The 8099-nt window shown below is 40.3% G+C and overlaps 2 non-coding genes across 2 annotated transcripts; one reads left to right on the top strand and one right to left on the bottom strand.

Moving 5' to 3' along the window:
* Nucleotides 1-4537: 4537 nt before the first annotated feature.
* TRNAL-CAA (transfer RNA leucine (anticodon CAA)) lies at nt 4538-4644 on the top strand. Its single transcript has 2 exons — nt 4538-4575; nt 4599-4644. It is a non-coding gene; the product is annotated as a tRNA-Leu (tRNA).
* A 2509-nt stretch (nt 4645-7153) lies between these two features.
* On the bottom strand, nt 7154-7260 carry TRNAL-CAA (transfer RNA leucine (anticodon CAA)). The gene is made up of 2 exons: nt 7223-7260; nt 7154-7199 (listed from the first exon to the last, which is right to left on the bottom strand). It is a non-coding gene; the product is annotated as a tRNA-Leu (tRNA).
* Nucleotides 7261-8099: the final 839 nt, after the last annotated feature.

Here is an 8099-nt window from a genome sequence, read left to right as displayed (position 1 = left end):
CCTTTCTAAAAAGCTGAAAGTCAAATTTAACATGAAAATCATCATTGTTCATGACATAGCTTGGAGGCATATTTTTTTCTTCTTTTTCTTTTTTCTGTACAAAAAAAAAAGCAGTACATATTAAACCTCTGGTAATCTTAACTGACCTTTAGTGAATTGGCACTTGCCCATATACAACTATCAACTTGGTATCATTGTTTTATCGGAATGATCTGATTGTTTTGCTCTCTTCCAGATACTGAAGTGAGTATTTGTGCTGAGGAATATCGAAATTACATCTTTCTGGGAATCTCAGCTTAGACAGAATAAAGATGGCATTTCAATGTCATGGGAAAAGAATGATACTTTAACAAAGAATACTTGTATAATTGGCCATCCAGTTAAAAGGAAACCAATTTAAACTCCTACTTCATTGGATGCATATATATATGGATATATATTTGGAGATATATATATATATATATATATCTCCAAAAAAATCCAAATGAACTAGTAATCTAAATGCACACAAAACTATAAAACATTTGAAGAAAATTTAGGAGAATATTTTATATGATGCAGGAGTTGGGGAAAACTTTTTAAACAACTCAAAGGGCTAAGAAGCTATAATGTCTGAAAAAAAACAGATTTGTCCCCATTGAAATTCAAATTATTTGCATGAAAAAGTATACAATATACAAAATGTAAAGACAAATGGTAAACAGAGAAAATACTTGTACTATATATGAAAAAACAGAGTTAATTATTTTTATACACCAACAAAGCCCCTATGAATTTGTAAGAATAATCTAGTAGAAATCTGGGGGAAAATAATTATGAAATTTATAGAATAGGAAGTACAAACAGACAATAACATATAATAAGATCTTCGACCTGACCAAGGGTAAATAAAATGCTTAGAGGCCACGAAATAGTCAGATCCCCATCTGTGAGAAAAATAACAACAAAAAGTTTCATAAATTTCATTCTAATTATACTAGTAGAATGAAGTATCTATTTAAAATGCATAATCCTGACCTATACACAAGTGTTGTAATGCTCCTCTAATCTCAATGATGTGCAATGTTGCCAGTCAGGAAACATCAGTTACTGGCCCTCAGAGAGATAAGCTTGTACTAGAACGTGATTAAATGCACTACTACCTTCACTGAGGAACTCTTCCTACAAACTAATAAGCAATCAACAGAACTAAACAAGATGTTTAGTGATATAGTTGATTTACTTCTGGCAACAAGCTCTGTATCTTGAAAGAGAGCAGACTAGTAACATTTATGGATTAACTGGTTTCAGACCACTCTTTGAGTGGCTGTGCTCGCTGTTTTATGTGTTCATGGTCATTTATCCCAAAAGAGAGTATCCACTGACAGCATCCACACACATTGGTATGGCCTTTGGTTGGTGGGTAGCCAACTTGTTCTATTGGACTAAGAGTTCACACACAAAGCAAAGAGAAGATCTTGATTTTGTAACAGCTCCTTTTGGAGGCAGGTATCTGGCCAACGGGACTCAACAGGAATTTATAACATCTCCCCTTAAAGCTAATGCCTAATGTGGCTGCTGTAGTGCTAGCTGCTGTTGGCCTTTGCAATCCCTAACAGGTAAGCATTAGTGAAACAAATGCTCTTTCCTCCTCCTTTGTAAGATGAGAAGGAGGCAGCAGTAGCTGAGAAGGCATAAACACGTTTCTAGCCAGGTATAAATAACTGAGACTGAGTTCAAACAGCAGAAGTAAGGTGCCTAGGGAATTTCATTGGCAAGAATGTCAGGAACTCCATAAATGAAACATGGTATTCCAGTTCCAAGAAGAGTCAGAACAGAAGAGCTTATTGGCCCACCAACCTCACCTATATGGGGAATCTGGAGAGAGTCTTTATCACTCTCTTAGGTAAAGAAAGGGAATAAAGTGCATCATAGTGCAAAGAGAAGGCTGATGGAGCCTCCAGCACAACACTGTGTTGGAGGAAAATATGCCTAGCTCTCTGCTTTCCATAAATCTCTAAACCCCGGATTTATACCCTACCCTGCTCCAGGTGCTTGTCCGTAAGTGGCAGCTTATCTACAATAGAGAGAAATTGTTAGCCCAAGAAGCCTGGAGTTGGTTCCAAGTCCTCTTATTGGTATCACATGACCAAGAAACATTTGAAAAGAAATAGAAGTTCCAACCATCCTCCAGAACAATAAAGAACCCAAAGTTATCAGTGCCTTCAGAAAAAAAAACACACAACAACAGAACAGAGCAGAAGTTGGCAAACTTTTTCTGTAAAGGGCCAGACAGTAAATATTTTAGGCTTTGTGGGTCATATGGTCTGTGACACGACTACTCCACTCTGCCATTGCTCAAAAACAGTCACAGACAATACATAAACGAATAAGTGTGGCTATGTTCTTATAAAACTTTATTTATAGGCCCTAAAATTAGAATTTCATATAATTTTCAGAGGTCATGAAATATTCTTCTTCTTTTGATATTTTCAACCATTTCAAAATGTAAAATTTTAGCTCACAGGCCATACAAAAAGAGGCAGTGGATGGGATTTGGCCTATGGGGTATAGTTTGCTGACCCCTGGAATACAGTAAAATATAGAATGTCAAATATAGATGAATACAAGCTCTCAAAGTCTTCTTTGAAATTTGAGATCTATTATTTGAATTTATTTTCTTTCCTCTTTTATAGTCTTCCTTTATTTGTAATACTATTATTATTTTTTGCCATTATTTTTGTTGCAGTTACTATGGCTGCATAACAAGTTACTCCCAAAATCAAGGGCTTAAAACAAGTATAACCTTGGTTTTAAGATGAGATAGCTTATCTGGACTCCACTCAGGTAGCGTGGCTTGAAAGCCTGGGCTACAATCTCCAAATGCTTGCTTATTCACAAATCTGTTTGATTTAAATAATCACCTTAAATCTTTCTGAGATCTGACCAAAGGCTTTACAGTTGTGCCCTTGACTTCATCTGTAGACCATGTTTTCCTGACAACACTTTGGATCTGATATCTTCCCAGAAGCCTTTTCTTAATTATAGCATTGTCTGGAGGGGCTGGTAATGCAAAATAGTTTTATTGTTCAATATCCAGCAAGTCCTGGTTCCTTTGTAATGAACAATTCTTTCTTTAGTTTCTCTCTCTCCTCTCCCATTTTACTATAGGCACCTAGGAAAAGCCGGGCGACACATTGCCGGGAAATGTCCTTAGGTAAATCAGCAAATTCATTAGGTATATTTTCTACTTTCCACATTACCAAAGGTGTGGTAGACTGGGGACTGGGGGGAATTTAGCAACGCCTGCTTCTTCTTTAAAGTCCTCTCTGTATCCCTTTGTGTGCACAGTAAACATTTGTTTACCAAACATTTGCTCTTTCCATTTTCCCATGACTTGTCTTCCTCCTCTTTGAAATCCCAGACCTCTGCCTGCTTCTCCTAGCTTGGAAGGGTATATAAGCTTCAGCTGCCTGACTGTGGGAACCCTCATCTCTTTGGGGTTCCTGAAAATACAAATTAAACTTGTTTTTATCCTGTTAATCTGTCCTTGATTACAGGGGGTGTCTCAGCCAAGAACTCCACAAAGGTAGAGGGAAAATTATTTTTCCTCCCCTACAGCTTCAAGGTATAGGAACCATTAGTGCAAAAATTCAACATATGCATATATTAAATATACACTGTCAATTTTGCATACTGTTGTAATTGCACTCTTACTATAGAGAAAAAAATATAGCCACAATAAAAAGAGTAAAATCTACAAATAACTTAATTGTTAAAAGATATGTTCTGCGTTTAATTTTAGAGTAATAGATGAGGAAATTACAGATTTAAAAGTGATAACTCTCCAAATTTAAGTATACTATCGATTTACACCCTTACAGCCTAACTATAGAAACTTGGTGCTATTTACTGACAAGCTTCCGAGAGCTCTGGAGAAAGGAGAGTCAGGATTATTACCGTAGAGCAGAAGCGGCCCTGCAAGGCAGAAGACAGCGACGGGTACTGAACTGTGTAGTGAAATGAAGGCTAAGCATGGCTTCTGGCGATGAAATCACAGTCAGGATGGGTTGAGAACAAGGGGAATGACTCTTTTGTCCAGAGGAGTGGGGATGGCCATTTATTCACTGAAAGTTTCCACAGATCCCGGGGCTGCATCCAGCTGGACCTGCTGGATGAGGGGTTGAGTCACAAAGAACACAGTGACCCTGGGGTCCGGGTCACAGGAGGGGTCAGAGACGTAGGCGGAGATTTGTCCGAGGCCTGAGGCCCTGGTCTGGCAGAAAAGCGGGACCGAGGACAGGGAACTGGGCTGGGAGTGCTGTGGGAGGGAGAGTGGCGAGGAGCGAGTGTCCCTCAATACCCCGGCACCCCGGTCTCAAAGGCTGTAAGAATTCTACACTAACACTCGTACTCGCCTGCCTTTGTGTTTCAGTGAATTCAGAGCTCCAGCTTAGTTTGACAAATTCCGGAAATAATTTTTTTTTTTCTGCGACGTAGCTGGGCGCTGATCCGTCAGAGTTTAGAATACAACACTTTAAAAGCCTAATGCCAGCGTGTCAGGATGGCCGAGTGGTCTAAGGCGCCAGACTCAAGCTGCTGCTTCCCGCTGTTGGGGCTTCTGGTCTCCTCATGGAGGCGTGGGTTCGAATCCCACTTCTGACACACCCTCATTTTGTTCCTGCCACGGTCCGATCAACGTTTCACCTTGATGGCCCTGACCAACGCTCGGCAAACGAAGCGAAACAAAAATTACCCCCATTAGAGAATACTGGGGTATTTTCAGAGCCATGCGGACACAACCTCCAGTGGGGTCGGAAATCCCCTCTTCCCAGAAAAAAGTACCATAACAACTTGTGGTGTTTTTTCTTTAGTGGTTCAATGATCAGTCATCCACACTTGGGCCCTGGGTTTTTACTGTGGAGAGAATTACTGAAATCGCTGCTTTTTCGCACACGGAAAAGAATCTGTTATAAAGTTCTATCAAAAATTTGCTATGTCACACTTCTACGCCACTTCTAAACTCTAAGAGAGAAAATTCCCTCAAGATTATGACACTGCTGAAAACATTTTTAGATCGTGAATATCAAAGAAACGTTCACGCTGTTAAATGAATAGCTGCCTCTGAGATTTCCTCTCAGAATGATGTGATTTAGGTGTCTTTTCTTTCATTTTATGAAGGTAAAAAATGCATTTTATGTAATTCTACATAGACTAAGATCTTGGTCTTAAAATTAAGATCTTAGATTTTTGCAGCTTTGACATTAAATGAATTTCTCTTCCTGTATAGCTTTTAAATGTACCTCAGTGAAATTCCAGCTCAGCTCATGGTTGGCCTTGCCTAGTGTAGTGTGTAGCGTTTTGAGGTACCAGATTATTAGAGGAAACCTAGATGTCCATCAGGCATATGTATTGCAGTGGTGGCATGTGAATTTTGTACTAGGCAGCAGCCGCGTGTAGGAGCAGATGTAAATGTAGCAAGATGATAGATTTTTCAAACTGTGTTGAGTATAAGAAAAAAAAATTAAGGTTAACAGTGCCAATGAACATTAAAATCACACATATCAACATTTTTTGAGGGTAGGTTTTTTTCTAAAGAATATTAAATACTTTAGAGAGAATCTATATGTTGGGGGAGAGGAAAGGGCTGGATACAGGACATGACAGGGAAAAACATGTTTATGAAACAAAGTAGAACTGAAAGTGACCTTTCATTGACCAATAACACAAACGAGCCACGGACAGCCAAGTGTGGTTAACTTACCTGCGAACCTGAAGCCTCCTTTCCCCTTCCCCCATGATTCAATTCCGTTTTTTACACTTTCCTTCTCACCCCTACAGATTCATAAGCACCCACCACTCATTCTTGCCCCTCATTCTCCTTGAAATGATGAAATTCCAAATTATTTTTCTCCAGTCTGCATTTTCATCTTTTTCAACCATTGTTTTGAAGTGAGACTGTTCATTTTCCTGTTACTGACTTTATTTTCTGTGTTTCAAAGCATTCACAGAATATTCTGGGCTAGATGGGGAAACCTAAAAAGTAAAATAAAATAAAAATCATTTTACAATATTTTTTTCCCTTTATAAAGTACCCAATACCTGCTCAGGATGCTAAGTGTTGAACTCTGAGGATCCCTCTAGCCAGGAAAATGTTATGGAGCTTGATAGAAACTCAGGAAGCAATGTTTTGAGTATTTGCCACCTTCCTCAATGTGTCATTACTTACTTAACCTGGAGGATGGCAATAGAAGGTATTTTGATGCTATTGTTAAATGCAAAAGGCAAAACCAGAAAATGTATGTATTTACTCTTATAGTATATCTTTCTCACTAATACAAAAGTACAAAGGCTGCAAATCGATTCGAGCAGTTGTAAATTGTTTCCATGTTATTTCTTTCAATTTCTCTCTGTGGAGAAAAACAGTGAATTTTCCAGTAATTTCTCCACTGGAAAAGCCCTAGGACAGATGTGCCGGAGCGCTTTCAGCTGAATTACCACTACAGAAAGCTTAGATCTTTCTCGTTTGTGTGCTCATGCAGAAGACTGACTTTTGATTTCCCAACAGGGCGGCAGACAACGTAGTATTTTCCTCCTGCCCACAACAATCTGACTTGAAGTCTCTCCCTGGAAAGGGAGGTCTTTCTGGTTACTTTTTGTTTCTGTTTTGTTTTGTTCGTTTTTAAGTTAAGTCCCTGGGTTTCGTTACTGTCAACAGGCTGACGGAGGAAGACATGTCCTTCTGATGGAAATCCACTACTTTCTCTCTGGGAAGACAGGTCACTGGCGGCGCCGAGATTTTAAAATCTGCTCAATTGGCTGTGAAAATATTCCAGGTTCTCTAACTGGGAATTTTCATTTGTCAACTGCTTGGCTAGAGGTGCGAGAGACTTGCTTTACTGCAGTGTGTTCCAAGCGCGCCAGGTCTTGGGCGAGCATCCGCCGGAGTGGAGCTGTCAGTGGGGGTGTCTTGGGGGCAGAAAGAGCCCAACTACAAAGTAAAGGTGATGCTTTAGTGCCCCGTGGGAGCCAAGATGAGGCGACGTGGACAGGGCGAACAGTTGTGATTGGAAGAGCGGAAGGAGAGTTGAATGTTTAAGAGTGAGACTTTGAGAAGACTGAAGTGCAAAAATTTTGGATTGCGTACGCCAGGAACAAAAAGGCAACCAAGCCATGTCAGAAGTGGGATTCGAACCCACGCCTCCATTCGGAGACCAGAAGTCCCAGGCATGGGAAGCGGACGCTTGAGTCTGGCGCCTTAGACCACTCGGCCATCCTGACACGACGAGTGTGCGCTGTAAGAGGTAACACCTATGTTAATGACTGAAGACTGTTCCACCCACGAAGGACAGGAAAAAGTTGTTTCTAGACGTTACAAGAGCAAACAAGTATTCAGCAATATCTGCTGAATAAAACCTAAAGGCAGGAAAGGACGAGTTTTACAGTGAAGCAGGGAGTTGCCCTGGGAGACAGAATTAATACAGCTCTGAAGACCGGGAGCCCACGCTCCCTTCCTGAGTCTCTTTCTCCCACTGACCTCCGGCCTCGCGAGTCCGTCCCTGCTGACCGCGAGTTACACGACTCATCTTAAGGAGTAGGGGATTTGGGATATAGATTTTGTTGGCGCCGTGTTGAAACTACTGTCTTTCAAGAGCTTTCCTCGATGCTCACAGTATCTGCCACCACAGTATCTCATAGTATTTTATCTTAACAAGTTTTATTAATGAGGACTAGGCCTGTGAGTGAGACTTAAATATTCCCCGTACAGTATTATTTTCAGCATAATAATGGTTTCTGCAAGGGTATGAGGTCTTGAATATTATTGCACAATCCTCCAGTTTCCTTCCCCAAGGTTCCCTCCACCTTCCTCCTCTCCACTTTCCTCTTTTCCCCTCTCCTCCCCTTCCTTCCGCTGTCATTTTCTTTCTCTCTCACTTATCTTCCTCCCCTTCCATTCTTTCCACCTGCCATGGGAAAAGGGATGTGAAGAGGCAGGGCATGGTTTATTATAGGACACACAATAAGAGAGATATGAGAGCATGGAGGACTAAAAGGAAGGTCTTGGTCTAAAATCTCTACTGAGTAAAAAAATAAAAAATAAAAAAAAAAAGATTGAATCC

This window comes from Ceratotherium simum, chromosome 13 (assembly GCF_057802395.1).
Source record: "Ceratotherium simum simum isolate JZ-2026a chromosome 13, ASM5780239v1, whole genome shotgun sequence".
NCBI classification, from domain to species: Eukaryota; Metazoa; Chordata; class Mammalia; order Perissodactyla; family Rhinocerotidae; genus Ceratotherium; species Ceratotherium simum.
Note: the sequence above shows the minus strand (reverse complement) of the source record. Positions and strands in the feature narration are given on the sequence as shown.